Source organism: Microcebus murinus, chromosome 7, assembly GCF_040939455.1.
Source record: "Microcebus murinus isolate Inina chromosome 7, M.murinus_Inina_mat1.0, whole genome shotgun sequence".
Lineage (NCBI taxonomy): Eukaryota > Metazoa > Chordata > Mammalia > Primates > Cheirogaleidae > Microcebus > Microcebus murinus.
In genome coordinates this window covers 93,049,043-93,066,466 of record NC_134110.1, presented here as the reverse complement: position 1 = coordinate 93,066,466, position 17,424 = coordinate 93,049,043, and the positions used below count along the sequence as shown (strand labels likewise).

Sequence of the window (17,424 nt, the reverse complement as noted above, 5' to 3'; positions counted from 1 at the left end):
AGGATAAGAGCAGGGCTAATGGCCTTCTGGTAGCTGGGGACCAACATATAAGCCACAATTTTATCAAATTTATAGAAGCAGCAGAGCAAAGACACTTCAGGTCCGGGCATACGATTTTTGATAAGTGAAAGAAAATGTTCTCTTTTGAACAAAATACACATTGTGCAGCACTCAGTTCTTGGGACTTAATGATACATTCCATAATGTTAATACCAATATCATGAATGCCAACTTTCTTCATCTATTTAATTTATGTATTTCCTCCATGAATTTAGACCCTGAGTGGACCTGTGTATCGTCTAATCCAAATTTCATTTATTTCATGGATGATAAAACTGAGACCCAGAAAAAGAAAGTGGTACGCTAGGGTCCAGCAGATAGTGGCAGAGCCAGGATTTAGGTCTCCATTATTTACGGACAGCACATCTTTCTGTGTTATAACCATTTGTTTTAATGACATCTGTCAGTTCAGCTGGTTTGGAGCAGTCATTTTGCTGATTTCTCACTTTGTTGATTGTTTTAAGCTGTAATGTCTTTGAGGGCAAAGGCCTTGTGTGTTTAATTTGTTCTTTATGGTACCTGGGAGAACTTTACAACAAATAATGAGCATGCATGATGTGTATCACACTCCAGCAGCAGCAAAGCATAATTTTTTAAAACCAGCCTTGTGTACCATAATCTTGGCACTGTAAGTATTCACCTTAACAATTCCAGAAGGGAGTCATTAAATTTGGACCATATTAGCAACAATGAGACTTCTTGATAAAAATAGAACTCCCACAATAGATATAATTTAATACATGTTTAATTTAAACATATTTTTGTAGACAACAATTACAAATAAAATATAGTACTAAGGGCATTAGGTCTGTGTTTGCTCTGTCTAGGTCATGTGTTTGGTTGCCTTTTGGGGCATTGTTTCCCAATCTGTCATGTTATTTCAAATTTGTGCTTGTTGGCTTTGGAAAGTTTCTTCCTTCTAGCAAAACTTTTCTATTAATGGAAAAGAATTGTTTGACATTTTGTCTAAATTTGCTTAAGGTTCAAGCTCTAAGTAAGTACTGGGTGATTAGTGTCTATATTTTCATAATAATAGTTACTACTGTTTCTCATCTGCCACTTCACAAATCAGCACCAGCAGGGAGAAAAAGCCTGTAATCTGTTTCTCTCCCTTTATGGGGAGATGGGGTGCATACCCAAGAAGGAGAGAAGACAGGGGACTAGGTGTAATATCCTTGTGGGCATGTTAAATAACCAACCTAACTAATGGTATTTTATAGGAGGAGAGTCCTTATCTGTGGAATGTTTTAGCAAGATGTCTCTAGTTTGAAATGCTTACAGTAAACAAACTGAGAACCTATGGATTTATGGGGCATAGCTTCCTAGAAAATATCTCAGGCATAACTTTCCGGATATAATTCAGAGATGTTTCCTAAACTGAAATGCTCCCTGCTATGAGAGAAAACTGCTCTTCCCCTGGAGATCTCATTTATTGCCCTGAGGCAGAAAGTACAACTGATGCAAAAAGTACAGACCTGGAGAGCTGTACTTGGAATGCCAGATGTCTCTTGGCTGTGCCTGTGCATTTAAGTCACCTACAGTCTTGAGATTATGAGTAAGCTTGGTACCGGATAACGTCCTGGATTCATGTGAATGACTTGACAACTTGACCCCTAGGCTTGCTCATCAGTGATGCAGGTGAATGAGATTTGGACACCTTCAGTGCTCTTTTTCAGTAACACTCGCTGAAAGGTAACACCAGCATGTGTTTCCTGAAGCTCATTACTCTCTGTGTCCTATAGTAGAGACTGCTGGCCTGGGTAAATCCTTTCATTTTTTTAGGGGCAGAAGAGACCAGCTGGTAGATTGAAAATTACCCCCAAAATTCTCTTCAACTGTGAAAACATCAACTCCTTTGGAGTTCTACTTTGGAATTCTTCAGAAATTCTCCTTTTACCACTGAGATTTTTACTGTTCTACAATCTTATGACCACTGTGTTTGTGAGCTCTGGGTAGACAGCAAATAGTGGTAGCGGTGTTGAGTTTTCTTCAGCACAATTGATGTTGTCTATTTATTTATATCGTTCTTGAAAGAGCAACACATTTTGTAGTCATGAACTGAGCATTAGACTGAAAGTCAGATAAAAGTCCCATTCTGCTTCTAATTTCCATTCTGAATTTAAATGAGTAATTTACTTTCTGGTCTTCACTCTCTCTTTAAAAATGGAGTTAAATATTTTTCTTTTGTGGTAAAAGTTCTCAGACTATTTGTGTTCATAGTGGATGTACATGCATGGGTGTATGTGAGAGAGACAGATGGCAAAATCTTGCTGACCTTGGTTCCATCATATCAAGCAGTAAATGTAATAACCAAATACTTTGTAATTGATTTTTTTGATAATAGCACAGCATACTTTATGAGTATTTGGACTCAAATATTCAATATACAATCAATAAGATAACAATAATTTCATTAGACCGATTGGCAGATGGATTTCTGGAACACACTCTACAAATAAATGAAATCCATATTAACTATATCAATTTTGTGACTGTTTTTTTATTTAATTCTAGCTTTGTAGCAAGTTACCTTGTATTTCCATATCTGTTTGTTCAATGGGAAAGAAACTTTTTAAAGCTGGAAAAGGCTTTTGGCTAATATCTGAAATCCTGTCCAAGGTCAGAAAAAAATCAATTCATTGGCTCCTAGAGATGTACAAAATTGAATTAAAGTAAATTAAAGAAATTTATTTACCATTTTTAACTCTAGTCTTTATATCTTTTTTCCTAGTGTGTAGTTGAAAGGAAGAGTTTTTAAAATATATAAAAGTGACGAAAATCAAGGATTATAATTTTGAAGCATCTACCTTTAAGGAAACTAAATTTCTCAAAAGGTTGTTGAATACTATATTAGCTGCTTCAAGTTTACATTTGAATGCACTTCAGTGATTTATTGAATACTGCTAAGTACTGTCCTTGACACTAGAGATATACCAGTAAACAGAAAAGATAATCCCTTCCCTCATGAAGTTTGCATTCTATTGCACAAGAAAGAAAATAACATCTTCTGGAAGATGTTGCAATATGCAACTTATAAAATACATTTGAAACTAATAAATAATAAGGAGAAAAAAGAAAGCAAGGAAGGAGTTGTCTTGGTCAACTCAGGCTGCTAAACAGAATACCACGGATTGGGTGGCTTATAAACAACAGAAATTTATTGCTCACGGTCTGGATGCTGGGAAGTCCAAGATCAAGGTGCTAGCATATTTAATGTCTAATGGGGACCTGTTTTCTGGTTCCTAGATGAGACTTTCTGTCTGTGTCCTCACATGGTAGAAGGGGCAAGGCAACTCTCTGGGGCCCCTTTTGCAAGGGCTCTAATCCCATTCGAGAGGGCTCTGCCTTTGTGACCTAATCACTCCCCTAAGGCTCTACTTCTGAATACCATCCCACTGGTGATTAGATTTCAACATTTGTATTTCGGCTGAACACAAACATTCAGTCCATAGCAGCAGGCTAATGAGTTCTGGGAGTTGGAGTCTACCGAGATTTTAAATAGAGTGAACAGGACAGACTTAAGAACATGAAATTTAAGCAAAGGAGGTGAGGGAGTGAATCTTTTGACTATTCGAGGAATAGAAGAAGACACAGCTAGTGAAAGCCCCTGGAAGCAAGAGAATGTCTCGAGTGTGTGAGACTCAGCCAGGAGGCAAGTGCAGACAAGAGCAGAGTAAGAAAGGAGGGTAGTGAGAGATAGGAGCAGAGGAGTAATGGTGTGTGTGTGTGTGCACATGTGTGAGCACCATATATGTACAGATCATGTGAGGCCCCATGGACCACTGTAAAGATATGGCTTTCTCCGAATGAGCTGAGAAGCTACTGGAGGGTTTTAAGTAGAGGTGTAACCTTACTTAAGTAAATTTGAAGTATTCACTGTTGGAGTAGGATAAGGACTTCACAGGTCGATGCTTGAGACACAGATTAGCAAGACTAGATAAGACTAAAAGGATCATTTTGGTTGCAGTGTTGAGAAGAGGTAGAAGCAGAGAGGACCCTCTGGAAGATGTTACAATAATCCAGGCAGAGTTGATGGTACCTTGGACAAGTGATGGATGTGGTGAGGTGTGGCAGAATTCTTTTTTTTTTTTTTTTTTTTTAATTACTACATGTGACTATGTGCTTTTTAAAAATTTTGTATTTTATTTTATTTTTTTTAATGTCAGAGTATTATGGGGGGTATAAATGCTTTGGTTACATAAATTGCCTTTGCATTGCCCGAGTTAGAGCTACAATCACACACAAGCACCCATTGAACGTGAATTTTACCTACTCCCTCTACCCTCCTCCCACCTGCCTGACACCCTATGAATGGTATTTCTCATATGTACACAGAAGTATTGATTGATTAGTAGTTGTGGTTGAATTCTGTATTTATTGCATAGATGAGTCAACAGAATTTGCCAACAGATTGAATCTGGGACATTAGAGAAAGAAAGAAATTAGAGACAATTTTCCAAGGTCTTTACCTTGTGTGTGGAAGGCAGAATTGCCAACAATTCAGATGAGGATGATTTTAGAAGGAGGTTTTTAGGCTCGGTTCCGTGTATGGTAAGTTTTAGATGCTCATTAGACAGTCAAATGGAAATATCAAGTTGGTAGTTGAATACATGACTCTGAAGCTATAAATTTGGAATCCCCAGTGAATAGATAGTATTTAAAGGCATGAGTTTGGGATAGGATCAATAGGGAAATAAGTGGAGAAGAGAAGCAGCCTAGGAAAGAGTCCTGGGAAACATCAACACTGAGAAGTTGAGAAGATGAGGGAGGACAAGGAAAAGGCACTGAGGAGCCACCCAGTGGCAGGGGGACAACCAAGTGAGTGTGGTGTCATGAGAGGCAAGAGAAGACTGATTCAGGGAGGACGGTGATCAGCTGGCACCAGCTGTTGAGTGTTTTGGAATATGCTCTATTGAGATTCTATTTTGAGCTTTTAGAAATTCTCTAGTATTTGCCATTTTATATATTAAAAAGGGGGGAAATTACTATAATAATTCCAACATAAACATTATTTAAAATCAAGCATTTTTCCTCTAAGAAGGGAATAGGATATTCTTTTTCTTTACTTCTTTGGCAAAAATATTACAGTGAACTCACATTCATTTGTATCTTTTACATCATGGGATACATACGTAAATATATATGTGCTGTGTGCACATGTATATATAGTATTTATATAATAAATATTTATCTAACAGGTCAAGATGCAATGTTTAAAACTGAATAATCAATTATGAACATATGCTTTAAAATATGACAAAAATACAAGTGGTTCCTTTCCAATCATGTGCAAATGTAGAAGATGCTGTTGCTACATATCCAGTCATGCACTTCTGGTTCCTGAGGTTATTTTTTTTTTTTTTTACTTTGTTGTACATTTGGAGAAAGAATTATTCATTTGCAAGTGTGTGAAATCCATGAAGTAAACGGGGCATTGTACTAGATGATCTCTATAGCCTCACCCAGTTCACAGGTTTGAAGAATAATGCTTATACCTCTGGCCTGTATTAAGCCAAGTTGGGGAGGGTGAGAAGTTAGCAGCCCTTCAAATAAGCTGGATTAACCCCACCACCATTTCTCTTAGGGAAAAAGCAGCTCAGCTTTTTAGAGCATATAGGTCATCAGCAAAAGTTAGATTATAAAAGTCTTCAAGTCACAATTGCTCCATACAGTAATAGAATTGAATGTGATTTAGGCTTAAGAGTGAGGGAAATGAATTTCTAGTTAAGAGCCATGAAAATCAGCACTATTTCACATAGTTTAAATAGACTGCTATTCTCGGTTCAATACAGGCTTTCATTCAGTTCAGTTTCCCTGAGTTCAGAGGTAATAAAAAGATACACATTTTCCCACAAATTCAATCAATTTTGGAAGGGCCTATAATTTTTAAAGCTATTTTTTGTTTAAATTGCATAACTACTAATTTTTCACTGCCAATTTCAAAGAGAAATATGACAACCCAAATCCCTCCATATCTGTTTTAAGACTCCACAGAGAAAGCGTGAGATGACATGATGCCAAGAGTGGTCTTTTCACTTTTCAATTCTTTTCTAATGTTTCAAAAAGATTTTAAAATTGGGCAGAATCTTCTGAGAGTATTGGATCAGAAGTTTTCTCCTCAATAATGAGTCCTTTGTTATTAGTGTATTGTAAACTGAGCCTATTTGAGAATGTTCCAGGAGCTTGTCTCACTTAAAGAAATTTTCTTCACAGTTGAAACTAGTAATGGATTACGTTTATCAAAACTGTCTGAGAATGAAAGCTGATTTTAAGGTGAAGATGGAGTGAAGTTAATTCGAAGTATGCACTGTTGGAGTAGGACAGGAACTTCCCATGTAGATCCTTGAGACGCGGATCAGCAAATCCAGAGTAGATATTCTCTGAGGGTCCAGAAGAGAACCCCTAGGCTTTTTCTCCACCTTTGTTTTGGGCAGCAAGATATTTGCTGTGCACATGACCAGAGGATCACAAGTGAGGTACCTGATTAATAAGACAAACAATTATTTGGCTGTGTGAATTTAGCAGCAGGGGTTTGAACTAGAGAATGTTCCTGAAACATAAGATTCTCTGTAGCGCTGCAGCTATTTAGGCCCTAAGACTATACAAATTCTCTTTTCTCTGGTTTCATAATCTCCACTCTTTCAACTTAGGCAGGAAACTATCTTGTGTTTGGGTTTTGGTATATCTGTGTACATGTTCTTGTTGAAAAATGTGTTGTTACAGGCTCAGACCTGTAATCCTAGCACTCTGGGAGGCCGAGGTGGGAGGATCACTTGAGCTCAGGAGCTCAAGACCAGCCTGAGCAAGAGTGAGACTCCGTCTCTACTAAAAATAGAAAAATTAGCCAGGTGCAGTGGCACTTGCCTGTAGTCTCAGCTACTTGGGAGGCTGAGACAGGAGGATCACTTGAGCCCAGGAATTGGAGGCTGCAGTGAGCTGTGATGATGCCACTGCACTCTACCTGGGGTGACAAAGCGAGATGCTATCTCGGAAAAAAAAAAAAAAAAAGTGTTCTTAAATGTTCAATTGTTTGTTTGTAGAGCCTGGGATTCCTTCTAGGGAGCTCATCTTGCTAAAGCAGCCGCAGGGCCTGGGTGACGTGTACTGCCTGGCTGGGGAGGCCCAGAAGCTTTGGTGGGAGAGCTAGAATCTACAAGGCCATTTCCTGAGGGGCTGCCGCGATGCCTAGTGACAGGCAGTGATCAGCCTGTCCTAACACCCCAGGGAAGCACACACTTTCAGCACATTCCTGATTTTCCTCCAGAAGATCCTCTGACCAGAGTCCAGCAGTGCCCAGGGCAGAGGCCGGCTCCGCTGCAAGGGGACTGGGCCGGGCCAGGTACGCAAGACCCACAGGGCACCTTTGGCACAGCCCGTGGCCGCCACGCCCAGCCCCCCTCTCCCGGGAGGCGCTGACAGTGCTGGAGGTGATGTGAGGGCCTGGGGACAGCTGTGTCCTCACTTTCACATTCCAGTATCTGTCACCCACAGTCTGGGGGGAAAAACTATCTAAAAATTTAAAAAAATTAGAGAGAATTTAGAAAAAGGAGAATAGTACAAGGAAGCAATTAAAAATCCCGAGGGTGGGAGGGGGGAGGAGGGGATAGGTATATACAACCACAACGAGTAAGATGTGCAACGTTTGGGGGATGGACACGCGTGAAGCTCTTGCTCGAGGGGGGAGGGGGCATGGGCAATATAAGTAACCTTAACACTCGTACCCCCATAATACGCTAAAAAAATCCCTCACATCGGAGGCATGAGGCCTTGGTGTCCCGCATGGAGCTGTGCAGTCACCTGCATCTACGCGAACGCTCCCTCCTCCAGCCTCGGAGGAGGACTTAGGTCTCTCCTTTCTAAGAGCCAATCTTTCTCCAGCTCTGCTGACGTCCTCCCCGTGGGGTGCAGTGCAGGCTCCCATCCTCCCGCGGCGGCGGCCCCTCTTGTCGCCGCCCTGCGCCGCGGGTCAGAAATGCAGCTACGGAAACAGCGGTGACACAGCACCTCTTGCATTTTCCTGGATGGAGCCGGAACCCATTCTACTAAGTGAAGTAGCCCAAGAAAGGAAAAAAAAAAAAAAAAACAACAAGCGCCTACATGTGCTCACCAGCAAATTGGTATTAACTGATCAGCTCCTAAGTGGACACGTAGGGACAACATTTGTGGGTGTGGGGCAGGTGGGAGGGGGAGGGGACATAAATGAGTGCGATGTGCACCAACTGGGGGATGGTCATGCTTGAAGCTCTGACTCGAGGGGGCAGGGGGAGCAAGGGTAATATACGTAACCATAACATTTGTACCCCCATAATATGCTGCGAAAAAATAAATTAAAAAAAAAGAAAAAACAAACGCAGCATGTCTCATTGGCGTTAAGCGCAGGCGTCACGCTCCAAGATCCGGGCTCACCATAAGCTTAGCCTTCCGGTCACAGCAGAGCTACAGAGAATCAGGGGCTCTGTTGTCTCACCTGCCATTTACTTATTTTAAGTTTTTTTAATTAGAAAAGAAATACATTCATGTGGTTTAAAAAAATCAAACACAAGAGGATATAAATGTAAACTAATTTTTCTTCTCACTCCATATTCCTATCACGTCTTAGTCCTCCCCACAAGAGGCAACTATATTATGAAGATCTTGTTCTTCCAGAAATAATTCTACGCCTCAGCAAGGATAAAGTATATCTGGCCCTCTTTAATGCCCCACTGCCTCAAATCGTTTGTGTCAAACAAGAAAGCAATGGAAACATGCCAAACCCACTGTTGCACCTGAGACCTGGAATGGGGGTCAGGTCTGGTCCCTTCACTGCCTCCTGGCTTCCCCACCTCCCTAATGGGTTCTAAGCTGCCCACTACCTTCCCTGTCACCTCCCAATCCCACTCTCACTGCCCCACCCTCTCCTGGCCCTGTGCTCTGCCCGCAGAGGTCAGGCGCAAGTCTCAGCCACGTCTAGGGTGGAGCATGGCCATGGCTGTCCTTGTCCTAGGCTGGCTGCACCACCGCACACTTGGCTAGTGCTTGGGGTGGCGGGCCTCTCCCCCACCTGCCAGCCCGGTACCAAGTACTGGTGTGGAGAGTCAGTCTCTTGGTGGTGGTGCACCTGCTGTAGGTTGGGATGGGCGTGTGAGAAGCAGTGCTGGTCCTGAGACTGGTGGACAGGGGAACCCATTAGTTGGTGAGTGACACAGCCACACTGAGTCATGGGAGGGGGGCTCCGAGCCCTGTGAGTTTCCACACTCGGCCAGAGAGCATCCCTGTGCTGGGGGGGGGGGCGGAGAAGACATTAAATAGCAAATACATGGCACCAGGACAGGGCAAGAGAGAGACTAGGAAAGAAAAGAGGTCATATATTTTAGTGTCTTTAGTGGCTCTTTTTTTCCTGCTTTTTTTTTTTTTTAAACAGGCAGCCCACATTTTCATCTTGCATTTGGCCATGCAGACTATGCAGCCGGCCTTGATTGCGACCATCATAAATACCCGGCGCCCAGCCTCTCAGCTGCGTTCTCTGCGCAGTCAGCCGGCCTTGTGCGTCCCCCTCTCCAGCTGTCTCCCCTGAGCTCACACTCGCTAAACACTTGCTACTCTTCCCAAATGCAGCTCCTTCTGCCTTCACCTTCGTCTCAGTGAATAGCGTTATCTCTTACTTCAGAGAAAAATAAATAAATAAATAGAAGTCACCAGATGGAGAACTCCTCCTGATCCTGACCTGCTCTCTCCCACCCGTTCTGTGCCTCTTGCTACGCGGCTGAGGTGTCTTCTTCCTACCTAGGCTTTACCCTCCCTGTGCCCTGGAGTCCACCCCTTCCTGCCTTCCCAGGGCTGAGCCCGGTCGTCCCCCTCCCTCAGGAGGCAGGAGGCGGCACCAGGCTGTGGGAAGGGCAGGAGCTCTGGAGACATTGCCCGGGACTGGATACCAGCTTCATCTCTTACTTCTTGTGTGGCCTTGGCAACTCCCTATCTGAACTTTCCCATGACTCAGTCTCCCTATCTGAAAATTGGAGTAACAACAATACTTATTTTACTGTGTTGTTATAAAGACTAAATATGTTAATATTGATTAAATGATTCAAAGAGGGTTGGCATGTAATACGAGCTATATAAATGCTTATTTAATAAAATTAAAGAAAAATATCCTCTCCTTTATCTTCAAACTTTTCTTTCCTTGACTCTTTAAACAAGCAGTTGCCCCTAGGTATCCATGGATTCCAGGAGCCCCTAAAGATACCATGGATGGTCAAGTCTCTGATATAAAATGGCATAGTATTTGCATATGATTGTATATACCATCCTGCATACTTTAAACCATCTCCATCTTACTTATGATAGCTAACACAATACCTACGCATCATTGCATTTATGTGGGTTCACCATAGTACTCATCATGCTGCAGATTTAGGTTTTACTCTTTGGAATTTTGTGGAATTTTTTTCTGAGTATTTTTGATCTGTGGTTGAATCCACAAATATGGAGGGCTGATTGTATTCATTTCTCTACCATCTTAAACCTTCCTTGGCCCCAAATTCCTCCAGCCATAGCTCTACCTCTTTCCTCCCTCTGTAGCTAAATTTCTCTGGTATTAGCCACACACAGGACTCCACTTCACCCCCATTCACTCCCGGACTTGGAACAAGATGGCGTCTGTCCCACCATTCACTGACGTTGTTCTTGCCATGAAAATCCATGCAGTTATGTTATCAAACTCAACATACACACGTTTTAAAAATATTTGACCTTTCCTCTGAACTTGAGATTTTTGGCCATTTCTTGAAATTTCTTTTAGGTTTTTCATAAGAAGGCTTCTCTTCTTTCCTCCTCTTTCTCTAGAAATTTCTTCTGAATTTCCTTTGCAAGGTCCTCTTTCTCTGACCACCATTTTTAAAATTAATTAATTAATTAATTAATATTTAAAAAGCCTACAGCACGTGGCATTCCCAGGTGGACTCCCATCCAAGTACTAAGCAGGCCTGACCCTGCTTAGCTTCCGAGATCAGAAGAGATCGGGCATGTGCAGGATGGTATGGTCGTAGACTCTGACTGCCATGGAAGGTAGGTTTTCTCTCTTTCCTTCCCAGTTGACACACTCCTGGTATGATTCCATCCAATCCCATAGCTGCAATAAGCACTTATCAGCTGATGATGCCCACATACATAATGAAAATCCAGAGTTTTCTCCAGAGTCCTAGATTAATTTATCTATCTGCCTATGGACATAACCACCTGGATGTACTTGAGATATTGCAAATTCAGCATGCATAAAGTTGAACATACTATTTCTTCTCCACCTACTTCAACCTGCTGAACACCTAGGGTTCTGTTCAATTATTTCTCTAGTTTTCAGGTAAACTTCATTCTCTTTTTCAGTCTTCCATGATTGGATCGTGGCTGCCTCTCCAACTTTTCTCCTTTCAGGCCCCACCTTGAATTGTGGACCACAGCCCACATGGACCTCGGGCACTCCTATGAATACACAAAGCTCATGCTTTCGAGCCCTGTTCCCAGAGCCACTTCCCTTCCTGGCTTCAAGGTGAATACCTAGTTATCTTTAGATTCTCTGTGATCTCCATCCTCTGGGACTTGGGGCCTGGATCAGGTCTGGTCCCTCAAACTCAAAAGGACCCATAAGCTCAGATGAGCAAGTATTGTTCCTTAATTTGTTTCTAGACTTCTAGAAGGCTGTCTTTATGCTTCTGTTCCACCAGGCCAGTGGAAACCTAATCACAGTCCTTTTGGGAGTTGCCTTTCTTCTTCAGAGTTAAGGCACCCATTTTGGGATATGGGCTGGTTACCCAGGTTGCTGACAAGCCTCTGTGGCCTTTCCCCAGTAGCCCCAGTAGCTCCAGCAGCTGTCTGATGCTTCTGCAATTCTCTCAGGGCACAGGGGTTTTGGTCAGGTTCTCAGTGTGTCCTGACTGTAGATTCACAGCCCGTCATCCATGTCAGGGGGCTCCTCAGCATCCCCTGGGCAGCACGGCTGCGAAGGCAGGCTGCGTTCTTGCTGCCCTCACATCCACACTGCTCTTCTGTTCACTCATAGCCAGGAAACACCTCTTTCTCCAATGGGGTGAGAAGTCCTAGCCTTACTGATATTTGTCTATATTTTGGAATCTTCTTTTCATATTTAACTCCTCTGAAAACTCTCTCGGTTATTCTGAGGCATGTGTTGAGTACTCAAGTGCTTATGGGGGTGAGGTAGTTACTCTACAGGAGTGAAGCAGGTGAGCGTAGGAGACAATAGGGAGCGGTGGGGACTGGGTTTATTTAAAAGGACAGCCGGTGCTTAGCTTTAGCTGGCTGATGCCATGAAATCTGTGGGCCTACACTTTGTAGAAGTTCCAGATTTTTTCAGGAGGAACTGGAAATTTAAAGTCTTACATAAAATCATCAATTTTTTATGTTGGCAACAAAATCTAAACTAATGAAAATAGTATTTAAATCAGATAAGTTATCTCATGTATATCCCATGGACTGCTGGCTGGTGACCTTGGTCCTAAGGACTTAGACTTGTGGATAAGAAAAGCCATAAAGCTTATAAGGTACTTCTGTTGACATGTGGGGGCAGTGAGAGGGAAGTATCAGGGGGCAAAAAAATCCTCAAATATTAATATTTGAAATTATTATCTTGCCACACCTTTCCTTACTCTCCATCTCTGCCACCAAACACAAGTGATTAACTCTCTCCTCCGAGTCTACACAGTTCTCCGGACTGGGAGCTATCAGGGTACCCAGCAGCACTGCTCAGCACCAGTACTAGCTTTATGATTTTAGCCTGTTTGCTTACATACCTCTCATCCTGCTAAATCCCTTAAAGTAGGAAATCCATTATTAATTTTTGATTTTCCTAGTGCATAACCCATGATAATTGCATGTAATGTATGCTCTGAGCAGGGATTTGAAGGCAGAAAGGGGGAAGAACACTCTATGCAGGAGTAAAAAGTATATGCAAGTACAGAAAGCCACAAACCACCAGTGGTTTTTGTTATTTAATTTTGTAGTGCTTTAGTTTTCTAGGAGAATGAACTAATAGCAGTGAATGAATAGAAGAAAGGAAGGAAGACAAAGACATGCAAACGGCTTATATGCCATTTTGGTAGCTTATATTAATCTTTAGGTGATAGGGAACCCATGAAGTTACTTTCTAAAAAATATAAATAAAATAATTATATTAAAAAGATTGATTAAAGGAGTATATTTGGTGGTGTTTTGCTTCTGTGGCAGCCCAACATTGTTGAAATCCTTCCTACATTTTGGTAATATCTCACATTGTGAATTTTACATTCCTAATTTTTAATTCTGGAAACTCATATTCCTAGGCTCTCTTGAAACTTGAATACAGGTGTGTGACCTCAGTTCCACCATTCAGATGCACCTGTGCAAGACTTGGATTTGGAACTGGGTGTTGAGAGGAGTTGGCTAAGCATGGGGAAATTGCTCTTGTAGCAAGCACAGAGCCAGACATTTCTGGTTCTTTGGAAGCAGTAGTGGCAGAGTCCCTGTCCTTGTCCCTAGCCTCCCAGGTGCCAGGTGGTGGCGGCACTGGAGCTTTTACTGAGAAGGCCCTAGGTTATGGCTGGGCATTGCTTCTGGATAATTAACCTCAGAACTGGATTGCTGGGCCTTCTGGATTTTCTGCAAGCTGCTCAGTACATGGAGATTCTGTAACTTGCAACTAAGACAGTGACCCATACAGGGTGACATCTGTGAATACACTGCCATTGTAAGATACTGGGCTATTAGGACAGTGGACAGCTTCCAGCTTCTGTTTACAGCTTGCTTGCTAACCGCAAGGCATTATGAGTACATTATGGGATGCAGAGGAGAAAGACAAAGAATGCGGAAAACGGAGTCTCTCAGGTAGGACCCAGAACAGGCTGGAGCCTATCAGAGGCAGGATGAAGTAAGAATCACTGTGGGGGGCAGATGCATGATCAGCATGTAAACAGCTTAGGTATAAAAGGCTCACTAGCCCACAAGGGGGGGGTCCCTGCCTGAAGAGGAGGCCACTGCACTGGGACTCTGGGGGCTTGGAGCCTAGCTCAAGCTAGACAATAAAACTCCTTTTGATAATCACAGCCTCGGTGACTCTGTCTCTCTGTCCCGTGGCCCTGCGAATCTCGACTATAACACCGTATTTCCAGTGAGGGCTGATCAGGGCTTGTGTCGGGGAAAGCATAGAGATGAGCACCAAGCACACATTTGAAAAATGTTAGGGAAATTTCCTCATGTAAATTCATTGATTAGATATGCAAGAGATGGAGGAAATGAGGGGGACAAATCAGGATAAATGTTGAGGAGGAAAGAAAGGAAGTTGAGGGGTTTAATGCTGTATGGCCTCAGGCTTCTACAAAACCAACAGCAGTCGTGTGCTGTGAGCCACTTGGCACAGGAACCAGCTTGGGGCTGGAGGGTCGTCAAAAACATTGATCCCGTCACAGTGCTTGGCAGCCTGGGCATGAGAGATGAGGAAGTAAACAACTGGCTGGTCCTGGCTTTTTAGGGAGGCAAGTGAATCCGAAAGAAGGTTGGAAGACTAAAAGTATAGGAAAGAGTCAAAGTAGCCAGAGCAGCTTCCTCTTGTCATTCAAGTTCACGTGTGTATCCTCAGACGCCCGATAACCACTCCATGTGGGAATGAATGAGTCAGATGTCACCAGAGGTAAACAGACAGAAAGCTAGTGAGAAGCACAGAATTTAAGATCTTGCATCTAATGCTAGACCTTTGCTTCCTCTCATTTGCATACTAAATGTAGGGCTGCAGATGGCTTCATGTTATTACAGCTGCTGAATCAACTTACATTGGCTGCAGAATTCTATTGCCCTTGCCACACAAAAAGACCTTGACGTATTGAAGAATTCTCTGGGCTTGTTTCAGAAGACAATAGCAGAAGCAGGATTAATTCAAATGATGGGTTAATATGTACTTTAGGGTCCGTCAAATCATCTCAAGAGCAAGAAGAGATCTCTTTAAACTCTGTAGATCCTTTATTCTCAATTCCATGTTGCCATTTGATTATTTAGGCAACGCCAGCTTCTTTTCTCTTTTTGATTAGGTTCCTTAACATTTTGCGGTTTCTCTTTTTTTCCTCCCTTGCTTTCCACACTTCCATTTTTAATAAAGAAAGAGGAAAGAGTAAGTGTCTTTTCTACCTATTAAAATAATTTCACCTTTGCATCGGCATGTTTCTCGCTTTTCATAATCTGTGAAAATGTAACTATTATAACAGAAGTGCACAGCGACATGTCTGGAAGTCTGTCTGAGATCACACAGCCCCTCATCACATTTAGGAGATCCCAAAAGACCAGTGAAAAGTGCTGAATGATTCTAATAAGAGCTTGTGAGGAAAGGTTAAATGCATTGGGATTATTCGTTCTGTATCAGAAGGGAATTTGCTAAAAATAATATTAATTTGTCTTAGACAAAGTGATCTGTTTAAGAGAAACTATGATACCTTTTTAAAGTTTCTTTCTCCGTGATTCTTAAAGAGACACACCTATCTTAGCTGAGCTACAGGAAGTCCCCTTGGAAGTGTCTGATTTTAGGGCTGTATCAGGGTCCATCCAGGAAGGGGAAGTCACACAGAAATTTGAGCAAGGAAAGTTTAATGTGAAGAATTATTAGTTACAACAGGGAATTGGAGTTACAAGGGACTGACTCGGATGAAAGTAAAAAGAACTCTGAAGAATACAGGACTGGCAGAGATATGGAGCAGCACTGTGCCTAGGGCTGAGGTAGGGTGCCCAAAACGAAGGCCCTTGCCTGTCCCCCAGGTGTAGATCAGGTCCCTCCTGAAGGAGGCACGGCTGTGGTTCATTGAATGGCAGGGAAGTTGCTGTGGTCCTACTCTGGTGGAAGTTACTGGAAATCTACTGCTTAGAGCACCATGGGAAGCTGTTGATGGGGTGGTGTCTGCTACACAGCCTCCTGGAAACAGGGGTACTAGGAGAAGCTGCTGTGCACCGCATGAGCTGCCCATGGAAAAGCTGTGAGTGTGCATGAGCCGGGCCCTGAAGACGCTGCAGGTGCTACAGGAACTGGGTATTGGAGAAGCCACCTGTGCTGTAGGAGCCATCTGAGAGAGCACATCTGAACAAAAGAAAACCACTTCTTCCTGGAATGTCTCTCCAGCGCCCTCAACTGACAAAGCTTAATATTGTGCCACCTGGCAAAGGAAAACTATTAATGTTGAAAGGATCTGGATCCATTTTTTTGTAGAGCAGGCAATGAAGGGTGATTTTGGAGATGAGGCAATAAACTAATGACTGGTACGAGGGCTATTTTGAGATGGTGAGAGGTAAGGTGAAAGGTAGGCTAAGAGAAGAGTTCTGGCTTTGGTTTTAGGTGGTGGCCTCTCAGGAGGCAGTGAAGAGGCTGATAGGATGACGTGGATCCTGTGTAATTCTAAACAGTCTGTCTCTGTTCTGCCACCAGTTCTTTTCCAACGTTGCATTCCTTTTGAAAGAACCTATTATCCCCCTGGACCAGCTATTCCTTTTTAGTCTTCAGGGCTGTTGATGATGTCCCTTTGTTATTGTTATTGCTGCCAATCTGAAAAAAAAATACTTCTTATCCTAGGTTAACTTAGATTTTATAAAAAAACACTTTTGAATCTTTTCTTGTTGCCCAATGTGTAGTAAAAGAAGGCTTGGCCCTTTGCTCTGTTTAGCTGGGTGTTTGGTTGTTCAGGGGGACTTTCCAACCTCTGAAACTTGGGTATTTGCATTTAGCAGTATTGTTTACATAGTAGCCATAGCTGGGGAATGAAATATTTCTTTCTTCCCAAGCTTGTTTGCGCCTCCAAAGACTTTTCCATTGTCTTTATAAATGAAAGAGTAATAGGCATGGTAAAGTCACTCAATAAGTCTTGTAAAGACCTTTTGGTATACAGTAGTCCCCCCTCATTCACTGGTTCTCTTTTTGCAGTTTCAGTTACATACAGTAAACTGCAGTCTGAAAATATTACAGTATTTTGAAAGAGAGAAAGAGAATATTCACACAACTTTTATGACAGTATATTCTTGTCATTTCTAATTTTATCATTAGTTATTGTTGTTAATCTTTAACTGTGCCTAATTTATAAATTAAATTTTCTCATAAGTATGTACATAAAGGAAAAACATAATATACATAGAGTTTGTTAATATCAATGGTTTCTGACATCTGTTGGGGTCTGCAGATAATGAGGGACCACTGTTAATGTATCTTCCAAAAGTTGAGAATAAGGATGACTGGGCAGAGAATCCTATTGCAGGTCAGATGTTTATTTATTTATTTATTTATAGATATTTATTTATAGATATTTATTTATTTATTTTTTGAGACTGAGTCTCACTCTGTTGCCCGGGCTAGAGTGCTGTGGCGTCAGCCTAGCT

General features: G+C 42.2%; 1 pseudogene; it reads right to left on the bottom strand.

Annotated features, from left to right (window-relative positions):
* Positions 1-10,967: 10,967 nt before the first annotated feature.
* LOC142871972 (uncharacterized) lies at positions 10,968-11,086 on the bottom strand (annotated as a pseudogene).
* Positions 11,087-17,424: the final 6,338 nt, after the last annotated feature.